The following is a 13,435-nucleotide window of genomic DNA, read 5'->3' as shown; positions in this document are numbered from 1 at the left end:
AAGCCAAAGACCAAATTCAACTTAAATGCACACAGGTTGAGAGAAAGGGAAAGAAAACTACTTCATAGATGGAAAAGCAATAGCAGGCAGAGGCCCTATGTGTCTGCTGCAGTGGTCCTGTCCTATGTCAAACTGGCCAAGCTGGATTTACTTCTAGGGCTCCCTTCTCTGGGTTGGTTCCAAAGTAGGGATGGCCATTACCATTGGATTCAGAGGGTGGCAGGGAAGCAGCAGCCTTCACACTACAGGGGCACTGCCATGGGCCAGGTGGCTCCCAGTGTGTGGGCAGCAGCCTCCTGTGGCAAGAACTAAGTTTTCTCCTTCAGTGTCTGTGACTCTTTGTGGGTGCAAGTGGAACTTCACCCATTACAAAGGGCATCAGCTCCTTAGGTTCACTCCTGTCCTTGAGGATGGAAGTGTCAAAGACAAACCTGGCCTCCAGTGGGCTTCATAGGCTGCAGCCTCTCATCACACGAGGGTTTCTGGACGTCCACACTGTTACATTTGGGACCGATTACTTTTGGGTGGAACTGTCCTGCACAGGACAGGATACTTGACAATTTGACAGCATCCCTGGTCCCACCCACTAGATGTCCACAGCAGCCCTCATCCATGTTGTGACAAATGGAAACCCAATATTGTCCTCAGACATTATTAAATATTTTCAGGCTAGGTGGGGGACAAACTTATGCATGGTCAATAATCACCGTGTTCACATCTAGCATTTGTCCACCACTGGTGCCCTTGTGGCCCATGACACCTTTAGGTCTGTCCATCTGTAGTGGTTTCCACACTCAAAGAAAACCTAAACCCTAGATTCAAGCATTTACTCCATGTTGCTTGAAGTGGTTCTGCTCAGAAATAAGTCTTGAATTCCATGGGCTGAGATACTTTGCCTTTAGGGACCCCTTCTGACATCAAAATTTTTACAAATTGTATGTAATGACTATGTTGGTATTCAAATAAATATTATCTAGCCTGGGTTTATTATTACATTTTCATTATGATGTTCACTGAAACATTTTTGAGCAACTTAAGTATCATGAGCCTTGAGTCTCTAATGGACAAGTCCGCCCTGGGTATGCTTCTTTCCCCTAAAACCCGAGTGACATGTATATTCGTGTTACATACCTTCTTTGTAATCAGAACAAAAACATGCAACAATTATTTGCCTCTTGCAAGACTAACCTGAATCCAAGTACTTGATGCTCTCAGTGACAAGAGAAAAAGTGGGTGAATGCCAAGACTGCTTGAGGCTGCTCCTCGCCTGCCAGCTGGGTTGACTGGCCTGAAAGTTGTTGCTGTGATCTGCCTGTCCCTTCCAAAACTCACTTTGAAATTTAATTGCCATTGTATTAAGAGTCAATTAGGTTTTAAGGGATGAATGCTTCAGGAGTGAGTTCATTATCACAAGAATAGGCTCCTGACCAAAGCATAAGTTTCTCTCTGCTCTCTAGCTGGCTCTCTCTCTCACACCTGCAGGTCATTGATCTCCTACTTCCCCGCCTCTAGCACTATGAGCAGATGGAACTTCTACTATTTCTAATTCACCCAACCTGTGGTACCCTGTGACAGCTGCAAAAAATGGACTAAGACACTTGCTATATAGAGAATTCTGGAGATGAGTGTGAAATACAACTCCCTTTAAAGATACATCAAAGAAAAAGGCAGTGTCTCAAAATGAAATTGTGGGCACGTGTTTTCTATGTGTTTTCTACTAGATTGTTAATAATAGGACGTAAATCATCCGGTGGCGTCAGATGAACCAGTGCCAGGCTTGGTTCCCCACTGTTGCCAGCTGTTTCTGATTAGCCTGGAGCCCACTGCCCTGAGGAACAATGAGAGCTTCTTGGGGTGTGCAGGGGACAGGAAATTAGCCACCAGGCACTTTGCCTATTATTCCCACACTTTCTTCAAGCTATAAATCTATCAGATAGGAAAGGAAGAAATACACTGTGGATGAAGGGGAGGAAGTTGAGGATGCAGTTTTATTCCATACCAAGTTTGTCCAAAAATGCTGTATATTCTCTCCAGCATAAAGCACCTCCTCTGTACAAGATGTTTGATACGTGGGTGTCATTGTGAACAGTAGAAAATTTGTATCAAAGCACAAAATTCTTCCTTTAGCAAGAACTCTTTTTTTTTAATGTGGAAATATCAGGAAACCATTTTGCAGCTGAACAACCAAACCAAAGGCAATGGAGTCTGAGATAAATGTTATGAACATTGCATAAAACATTCTATCAAAACCCTTGGCAGTGTCGAAAAGCAAGATTTCTGAATCCAGTGAGTAGCTGAAGAAGAAAATTCAATTTCATTTTTTCACTTTGTCTGCCAATTTTTATAGCACTTCATTTAAAATGGAATCTCTAAAGAATCAATTCAAATTAGCTTTACAGTTTCCCCTAAAGAATCTGCTTTAAAATAAATTGAATTGGTGCATGTGACATAATAAGTGAGCATAAAATTCATGTTAACTAGTCCGAAGGAAAAACTTCTCATAATCAGGAAACAAATAATCTCATATGACTGAGCTAAAAATAGCCTTTAGATTGTCAGTTTCAAAATTGAACAAAAATAGGGGGACTTGTTATAATAATGATATGGTGCATTTCCCCCTAATAAAATGGCCTTGAATTTTGTAATAAATTATAGGAAGAAAATCCTTTGGGCAAAAGGAGATATTACACATGAATTGTTTTCATAAGCAGACTGCCAGCAATGAAAAAAGAAAAAACCTTCAGCTGGGGTAAAGCAATTCTGGTTGCCCTACAAAGAAGTTCTGCTATTGAAGATGGGTCAGGGCTGTGTGGAATGAAGGTGACCCTTGGGTCCGCTCCCCCTGTTCAGAAAAGCGCTTTCATTTCTGTGTTTGTTTTACTGTGATCAGGTCGATCAATCACAAATATTTATTTAGTGTCTGTTTTTAAAGTTTAGACTCCTGATCTCTATGAGGAGGGTGACAATATCTTTATTTGACTCTGTAACTACCTAGGGGCTATCCTAATGCCTGACACACAGCTGCAACTCCATAAACCTTTGAGGGAGACACACAAAGTGAATAAATCAATGAATCACTTTAGTGTTTAAATCAGATCAGACTTAGGTTTTTTATTATTTCTTTTTCTTCTGATAGGTTTGAAAATGTATAGTTTAAGGAGATGTTTGGGTGATAATCATTTTATTCTCTCTACTGAAGTCAAGAAACAAGTAGCTTGGTTTATCACTGAAGATTTCTCCAGTAGAGATTTCTCCAAGCCTCACATGAAAGTAACCATATAGGAGCAGTTTATTTTAAAGAGATTTAATGTTTTGGAACTTAGCTGTCAGAAATGATGGGCCATTCTTTCTTTTCACAATACCAATTTGTGTTTTGTTATGGCTTGTGTCTGGATATCCCCCCAAAGCCTCATGTGCTCACAGGTGGGGCTTTTTGGAGGTGACTGGATCTAGAGCCTATGGTACTGGAATTAAGGGTGAAAGATAAATTGGGTTAGCACGGTTCTAAGTGTGGATAATGGAAGGCCCGTCCTCTGTATGGGTGGCACCAGCCAGTAGGCAGGCAGCCTGGATGGAATAAAAACGAAAGATGGAAGGTAGACTGCTACTGCTGCCTCCTGCCTGATCTGCCATGGACTGTTTCTCCTCTCTCATGGCACCTTGCACTGGAGCCAGCTGACTATAGATTAGAACCTCTACAAACTGTGACCCAAAATAAACCTTTCCTCCTGTCCATATCTGGTCATCCAATTAATGAGTGCTAATTAACTAATTTAATAGTTCCCCAAATCCTATGAGGCATGTGTTGTAATCCAAACTTTGTGTTGAAGGCAACTGAGGTATAGCAAGACTAAAGACACTAAGCTGATACCACTAGGAAGTAGGAAAGTCAGACAGTCTGCTCCAGAAAACAAATTTGCTGTATGAATTAAACAGATGTAGTCATAGCCTCATGGTCTTTATGTTCCATGAGAAAAATGCAATTAAACAAACATAACCCATCGTGATCATGTAATTTTAACCGTAATTGCTTTGGAAGTGAAGTACAGGATGTTATAGAAGTCTATGAAAGGGACACTAAACCTACTTTGAGGATTTAGAAAGTCTTCACTTCAAGGAAGCTGATCTTTGGACTGGGATGGAGAGAGTCCATATGTACTGAAAGATAAGCAGCAAACAGTGTTCCAAGAACAGCAGGTAGGAGAAGAGACCTGTGTTGAGTAAAAAAAAAAAAAATGTGGCCAAGTAGTGGTTTTGGTATCTTCTGACATCAGTATGATAAAAACGCAACTCAAGCATGAATCTATTCTGCTGTTCTTGATTCCACTGATGAGCATGTCATCTACACAGTTATGGAAGTCAAATATCTACGAAGCAACCAAGTCATTTCCTTCCTCAACAACTCAAATTCAACCAACATATCTAATGTGTAACTAACTCCTGTCTCCCAATGCCCACCAAATCCAGTAAGTCATTCCATAGGAAATACACTCCTTTGTTGTGGATCCTATTTCACCTCCCAAATCCAAATTATTCTATGTCTGGCTCAGATGGCTACAGCATGCTCTCACACCAGTACTCTGCCAGAAGGTCTACCAGAGTCCGACCTATCTGCTTTCCACCCTACAGCCAGATTCACACTTTTAAAGGCAAATCTTGTCATGCAACTACCTCTGCTCTAACCTTTTATAGTCTTCCATTGCTCTTGACAAAAAACATAAAGCTCCTTGCCATGGTCTACAAGGCTCAGCATGGGCTGCATCACATCTCTTGTTTAAGGCAAGCTTCATTCTCAACATATGATGGAACTCACAGCTTCTGGGCACCAGGCCTACCTTTAACTCTCTCCCATGTACAAACCCCTACCAAGGAGGGCTTCAGAACATGCAAAAGAGCCCTCTACCCAGAATGCTGCTAGCTCTTCTTTGCTTTATTAGCCATTCTTTATCCTATGCCTCTCAAATGAATCCTCAAGGGAACTATGCTCCACTCTTTTTGAATATTGGACTCTTCCTTAAGAACTTCATCTGTCCAGATACCTCTCCTTTATAAGCTCAAATACATCCCTCCAAATTACGATGTGGAAATCTGAACCTCCAGTCCTAAATCTGACCAGATTTGGAGGCAGGATCTTTAAAGTGGTGATTAGGCTAAAATAAGGTTGACCTTGAGATGGCCCTAATTCAGTCTGATGATGTCTCTATCAGAGGAGAGCTGGACACAAAACCAGATGCTAAGTGTGAATGGGGACAGTATAAAGATCATGTGCAGACACTACAAGAAGATGGCCTTCTGAAAGCCTAGGAGAGAACCCCTGGGAGAAACCAACCCTGCTGACACCTTGGTCTTGGACTTCTAATATCCAGGATTGTGAGAAAACAAGTTTCTGTTGCATAAACCATCTGGTTTGTAGTATTTTTTTTATAGCAACCTGAGTAGACTTGTACACATTCCTTTCATAGTTACAATCTGTTTCTGTCTCTAGTTTTGCCTATCTGGGTATCCTCAGAGCCTAAGTGCCTAGTATTTAATAGATGCTCAATAAATATTTGCCAAATGAATGGATGGATGGATAGGTAAAAACATTCAAGTGGAGAATGAACAAGCACACGAAAGTGTTTGTAATTATGCAAGTGGGTTTTACCTCTGGGATGAATTATTTCAGTGTTGGTTACGTACAGAAGAAAGGACACCTTGAATTGGCTCATTTGGATATTAAGATGCATTTATGTAATTTCACAGGATGTCACAAATTCCTGCTATTTCAAGTTTTCAGTTCTTCAGAGGAATACTACTCAATGAAATGTAATTTCATTGATTTTATTTTTAAAGAGACAAATATATCTCTCTAGGGTTAAAGAGATCATTCTTAGAAGTAGAAATCTAAAATTGTTGCAATTGGAAGAAAATACACAAGTGAGAGGAAGGAATGTCCTCATTTGATTAATGGCATGCTTTGTTTCAACATGGAAAATGTCCTTGCTAGTTTCTACAGGGCGATGACATAGTAAGCGCACCATGGAATCACCACGCAGGGGACAGGCTGGGCCACACATGAAGATTTTTGTGGATGGCTTCAGAGGAATCTTCTTTGCTGAGCAACTCATTATTCACTTAATTATTCATTCTGTTTATTTACTGTATAGTTATTACACATAAATATGGTGCAAATCCCCAGAATCCTCAAACACCAGATGCCAGTTTCCCTCTGCAGTCCCAAAAGACATAGCCAAGCCATCACTGTGAGAATTAAAACAACAACAACTAAAACCCAATTAAAATTGTGCCAGCATGTTCATTTCCAAAAGAAAAAGCCTGCAAATGAATAAGCTCCTAGTCATTCTCCTGACTGCTTCTGCAAAGAAACAAACAAACAAAAAGCCTTAAAAAAAATAGAACCAAAATGTCATTAGTATTTAAATCACAATTTCCCTGAACTTTGTTTCAGCATAGAAAGGGCACTGGCTAAGTCAACTTTATATTGTTTTCCCCCTTTTCTAAATCAAATGATTGAAGGAAATGGTGCTTTGCTTTTCAAACTTTTGATGTGCCAAGAAAAGCCCAGTAATGCAGGGAGGAGCCAGGTGGTGACAGTCATTGTGAAGGGCTTGGAACCTGAGTTATGGCACCTCCTCCTCTTCCCATTGGTCTGAGAGGGGATGAACCCCTGTGCGCCTTTTCCTCCTGTGGGTCTCACTGAGACCCTGACTTGTGCATGCCATCTGAGTTCTGGGAACAGGGCACCAACAAGTGCAAAGGGGGCAGACTCCTATGAGAATGGCAGGGTGCAGAGGACCCCAAAGACTGAGGGCAGAGCAGGACTGACCACTAGGCCATGGGATGCTTGCAGGTATGTGCAGAGGAGGAGGGAAGATGGTGTTGTGTGTCATTGTTTACAGCTCCCAGTCGTCTGGTGGTCTGGTCATCTTGTAGACGAGTGTGTGATTTTGGCCAGTTACAGTGTGATGGGGAGGTGTATTTTCTAGACCACTACTCCCATATCAGTGTGTCTTCCTGAGGGGCCAGGGGCCTCAGAGGTGCAGGCAATTGGTTCCATTATGGAAAATATTCAAAGCTCTGACCAACCAAAGATTTCGAGCACTACTCCAAACCCAGACCCAAAAGGCCAGGGAGATCTCCACTCAGCGTCAAGAGTAGGAAGATGGGCCCAGGACCAGACCATTCAGGTTCAAGACCGCAGGTTTGCTGCTTTCCAATAAAGATCCTCATCCTCTGCTTGAGAAGAATGCCTCCTTCTTCCTATTGCCACTGGAGACAATGCAATGATGCATTTGAAGTACTAAGAACAATGTTGCAGGCATACAAGAATGTTCCAGTAAGTTCCAGTACATGTGGCACTTTAGCACAGCACAGAACTCAGCTCTGAGCTAAGAGATAAGTAACCCTGCCTTTTATTTTAGAAAATGAAAATGGGTAAAATCCTTTGTTTCACTCTTTAGCAGTGAGAATGCTGCTATTTCTGACATCTCGAATTAAAAATAAATTCATCCTTCCTATCCCATACGACCTCATAACCATTTTTGTTATTTGTAACAAGTATTTTCTAGTCACATAGTCTAATTTGGGGGCTTTTCACTGAGAAGACAAAAATATTTTCTAATCTATTCAGCCCAACCACACTGTAAAGTATCAGACCACCAAAACTCAAAAGGTCTTCATTAATAATATATGAAATAAGGACTCTGTATAATCTCATTATCGCTTTCTTATTAACATAACATTAGTAATCTGTTGCTGTCTCAAAATTCATGTGTATGAAAGCCTGGGATATTAAGTTGAGGCTCAAATAAGATATGTTAAACACTGACATCCATGATATCATGAAAGAACGTAGTAGAACTGAAAAAAATCAATTTTAAATTAAAGTAAAATCATTCTGTCTTACGCTTCCATGTTCAAAGCAGCTGCTCTTCTAGATTAGCATTGACATTACTTCATTATCAGAGGTCAAAGTTGAATGTGCATGCACCCCACCCTGACCAGCATTTTAAGTAGAGTTGCTCCAATTTTTTCTCTTGGGTGAGGCAGGGGGTAGAAAGGAGATGAAGCAGGGGCTGAGAGGAGCAGAAGTTTAAGTGTGTGACCCTAGGAGTCCACAGTTACAGAGCCATCCAAATCAGATTCCAGGTAGCATTTTTATAAAAGCCATTAAAACAGGGAAATGGAAGATTCTATAGAGATTCATATTCCATCAAATAAATCTGAGACACTGCATATATTGCAGAATTTTGGGGGGCCATAAAGGGCATTAGCATTTTTGCAGGTTTTGTGAACCCCTGTATTTAAGAAGTACCCACTTATTGCCTTTGACGATGTATTTCCAGCTTCCTTGCCCATGGCTCCCTTTGTTCATATAACACTAACTCAAGTATAATAGTACAACAAACCAAATGATCGCATGCCCCCCCCCCCACAAAATTAATGCACTGAAATCCTACCCACAGTGTGACAGTATCAGGAGATGGGGCTGCTGTGAGGTAAGGAGGTCACGGGGGTAGAGCCATCATAGATGGTAGAGCCAAAATGGACCCCCGCAAACACTCCTGGCCCTTTCATATGGGAAGACATGGCAAGAAGCTCATCTATGAACAAGCAGCAGACCGGCCCCAAACACTGAATCTGAAGGTGCCTTGATTCTGGATTCCTTAGCCTCCAGAATGGTAACAAGTAAATCTTTGTTTTTTAAGCCACTCAGGCTATAGCTTTTGTTGTTACAGCAGCATGAATGGACTAAGACAAATGGGTAATGAGTAATCCAATCTAAGTCAATCTAGTCACTGAAATTGATGGGAAGTAAGAAATTGAGGCCCAGGAACAGTGGTTGCCTTGCTCAAAGCACAAGAGGTAGGTACTGAGGGGAGAGGAGAATTCAGGTCTCCTAATTTTTAGCATCATACCATATACAACCTCCCAAAGAAATTTCCCTCTAATTCATCAGGGTACCGAGACTTGTCCTCCACCAGACACTGACACAGAGACACATAGTCTTGGCCTTTGAAAAATTCATAATTAACAGTAGGTGACAGATATGGAACTATATAAACTCAGGTGGAGAAATTCTCTGAGTCCAGAAGACAGTGTGATCACTCTCTAAAGCAGTTAGTATAATCATCAGATAAGAAGTGATGCAGGAATAGGGCCTTGAAACACGCTGTAGTTTGAATGTTTGTTCCCGACAAAACTCATGTTGAAAGTGAACTGTCACTATAACTATTAAGAAATAGAACTTTTAAGAGGTGGTTAGGACACAAGGACTCCACTGTCATTAATAGATTAGTGTCATCTGGTAGAAGTGGATTCACAGGAGGTCTCCACAGATGCCAATCCCTTGATCCTGGACTTCCCAGCCTCCAGATCTATAAAGAAATGTTTCTATTTTCTAAAGATATGCAATCTCAAGCATTTGGTTGTAGCAGCACAATTGGACTGAAACAAAGGGCAAGGAGGCAGTTTGTTATAGAATGGTACTCTCTCCCTCAATCCTTTTCTAAGGAGTTCCCACAATAGCTCCTTTGTATAAGTCACCATGCTAGTGCCACAAAACTATCAGCCAAGAGGAGCAGGATTGGAAACTGGCCTTCAAGCAACGACTTTACGGGTTGGCCAGCACCCTAGAGGAGTGTCTAAGGTATGCTGGCCAATGGAACTTGCTGCAATGATGGGACTTTGCTATGCTGTGGTAGCCAGTAACCACATGTAACTATGGAATACTTAAGAGACCACTAAATATGGCTATTCAGTGAGGAATTAAATTTTATCTTAATTTGTTAAAAGTTAAATTTAATTGTCACACATGCTGGTGGCTTTTGCACCAGATATGTACCACTTCAGATTGATAAGCAGATTCACTTCTTGAATAATTTAAGATACAAATTTGTTTAGATTCTTGATCTGAAGTTGAAATTCAAGTTATCAATGGTATTGGAACAGTTCAGAGAATAAGGTTTAACAGATTATACAATTTAGCTTGTTATCCTTAAATTCTTATTAAAATACATGGAAAGATACACCTGTATTTGTTCATTGCTGAATCTAAGGATTAACAGAGAATTAAGAATTTGAAAAGGTCCAGAGTAAATCTTCTAACTACAATGGAATTAGATAGAAATCAGTAACAAAAGTAGAAAACCCAACTTTTGAAAGTGTAACAATTCATTTATGATCAATCAGTCAGAGAAATACATATGAAAATTTAGATATATACATATTCAAAAATAATGAAGAAAATATTAATACTAATGATAATGGCCAAACTAACAAAAGAAAAATAAAGAGAAGCAACGAGAGGCTGGAGATGTACCGCAGTGGTGGTGCACTTGCCCAGCACGCACTACTCTTTGTTCAGTGGTAGTACTGGGAAAAGAAGAAAGCAAAAAGCCCAAAATTTGATGTTTTGGGAAGATTAATAAAATTGGTAGAACCCTAGAAAGATCAAGAAAGGACATGCCTTAGTGGTATATTGGTCCTAAGCGTTTTCTCAGCACTGTGAGGAATTAACCAAGTTCAAAGAAACATTAAGTAGTTTCTTTTTAATAGATCCTAAAACGAAGAGATTTCTTTCCTTGAACTGTATATTTAAAACATAAATGAAAAGCCATAGGTTTTTTGGGTTTTAAACAATATTCTTAAAATATAATTCAAAAGCATGCACTTGAAGCCACAAGAGGTCCCTGTGTCAGAAACCAGTCCAAGTCATACAAAGGCTGTGAACATACCTCCTTATGCCAAAGGTCTGACCACAGCAGGGCATCCTTGAGAGCTCAGGCAGCAGCTGGTCCTGTAGAAGTGCCATAAAGTTGTGTTGTACAGAGATTTTTTGCTAATATATCCTATAATATTAGTTTGAAGAGCAATGCGCTCCCTTCACATATTTTTAATTGACAACTTAACTTTTAATGTAATTTTATTAGTGACAAGAGGTATCATTTCTGCCATAGAGATGTGAAAAATGTTTTAAAGATTAACTCTTAACTTTAGGATAGCTGAAGGCTTGCAGAATACTTGTTAAGATAGTACAAGGAATGTCTATATACTTTATATTGAGCTTCCTCCAATAACATCTTCCATTACACAGTGTAGTTTTCTATGGTTAATAAGCCAATACTGACATCACTGCTTACTGAAGTTCACATTTTATCTAGATTTCTTGTGTTTTTACCTGAAATTCCTGTTCCAGTATCTCACCCAGGCTATCCGATTATATTTAGTTACTATGGTTCCTCAGACTCCTCTTGGAGTTTCTCAGGCTTCCCATGCTTTTTATGACATTGACAGTTTTGAAGAGTACTACTTATGCCTTTTAAGGAACATCCATCCATTTACTTCTGGGAAGATATATCTTGGTTCTTCTAGTTATTGACAATTATTTTTAAAAAGCAGCTATCAACAGTCACATGTACATTTTCATATTTTCAAATCAATTGGGCAAAATACCTAAGAGCTCGATGACTGATCATGTGAAAAGATTATGTTTAGCTTTGTAAGAAGCTCTCAAACTGCTTTCTAAAGTGTCTGTACCATTTTTAAGTCCCCCTGGGTAATGAATAAGACTAGAAATTATCCAACTGAAACAGAGGAGGAAGAAGAGTATATGAAAAGGAGAACAGAATGAGAGATATGTCTGATGATGTCATTGACATAAATTATGGTCTAGTGTCTGATAAAGCCATTTTCTTCAAGCATGTGGCAAAAGAAGCATTTGAAGATAATAGCTAACAAGTTGCCATTTGTGACCAAAGACAGATGTCCTAGGATTTTAGTTTCTATCTTTAATGATGGGTGGGGACCAGTGTTCCGCTGAATATATGCTTGGATATCAGCCAAAAAGCAGATCAGACTGAAAACTTAAATGGTCCAATACATGCAATTCTATTTGTGGATACAATAAAGAAAAGAGGAAGAGGAGAAAAGGAAGAAAGAAGAAAAGAAAAAAGAAATGAACAAATCATCCCATGAGCAATATAATACGTTTAGCAATAGGAAAATCCTGGTAAAGAAATTGATTCAAGCACTATCTCTGACACATTTGACCTTAGAAAAGTCATTTAAAATCAAGGTTGACTTCCTTATTTAAAAAAAGAAATATACTCAAACCTGACTTCTACCTTACAATAACTGTTGCTATGACAATAAACATAATATATTTTCAGCCCTTGGTAAAAATTTTAAAATAAATTCAATACTATTGGAATTGCTCTTTTTTGAAGTCATATACTTTTGCCAACTGTTTTTCTTCTTTTAGATTTTTTAAGATTCAGTAAACCATAAAATAGGGAGTACATCTGAATTTCAGTTTGTTTTCAATGTAAATCAATCCATATTTTTTTCTGAAGTTAGAACAATGTTCTTTTTCATTCACATTTCTGAGTGTTTTATTAACTCAATGTAAGAAAAGTTTAGATTGGACACCCTATGTATTATTGTGTTAAATTGTTTGGGCTACTTTTCAATCCATGTGGACAATCCAATTTAAATTCGTTTTCTAAGAAAGGTCGCTTTGTGGGCTGCTATACCTAGTGGCACTGAATTTTAATCTGTGCATGACAGGTTGTTTTGTTTCATTTTTGGTTTTCTTTTAAACTGCCTAAATCACCAGTTCCAAACAAATTTGTTAAAAGTTACAAGCTAAGAAATAGGAAAGTAACAGTTTGTTTGTACTGATCTTAAATTACAAGTCTATAAGTATAAGGTGAACATCAAGTAGAGTGATTGGGGAATACACTACTTGGAATTTATATATCTCAGTGAGTATCAGCTGGTGAGAGTAGCCACCTATTCAATGGTGCTTCCATTGTTGAGAGCGTTTTTAGAACTCTCAAGAATTCTCCTTGAGAAGTGTCTTTAAAATTAAATACATATGTAATACATAGAGCTTTTAGTATGTCTTAATCTTTGCCTTTTGAACTTGGGTTTGACCAATAACTCAATTAATTTTGGTTAATTCTGGTGATGCATAATATGGGATTATTATTATTATTATTTTCATCTTTAGTGCTGGAGTTAGATCCAGTGCTTCATGCATGCTAAGCAAATACTCTACTATGAGCTACATCTCAGCCCTGGGAATTAATTTTTAATGCCTACAAAATGCTAGACTTGCACTGTATTGGCCAATGAATCTGGGCAAAGTTGTCTGGGTTAAAAATAAGGCATTGTCCCCCAAAATATGGAGCCATGTCACACAGTAGGTGAAGAGCAAGAGTCTATATGTTATGAGACTGACAGGTTTGAATGATCATCATAACACTGACCAGGCTTCTACCAAGCCTTTCAGATTCTGGGTTTGTTTTCATATATATATATATATATATATATATATATATATATATATATATATATATATAGTGAGAGAGAGAGAGAGACAGAGAGAGAGAGATAGAGAGAGAAAGACAGAGAGAGAGACAGAGAGACAGAA

Source organism: Cavia porcellus, unplaced genomic scaffold (assembly GCF_034190915.1).
Source record: "Cavia porcellus strain 051 isolate PalLab524CR breed Dunkin Hartley unplaced genomic scaffold, mCavPor4.1 scaffold_31, whole genome shotgun sequence".
In the NCBI taxonomy this organism is placed as follows: Eukaryota; Metazoa; Chordata; class Mammalia; order Rodentia; family Caviidae; genus Cavia; species Cavia porcellus.
This window is presented reverse-complemented; position numbering follows the sequence as displayed.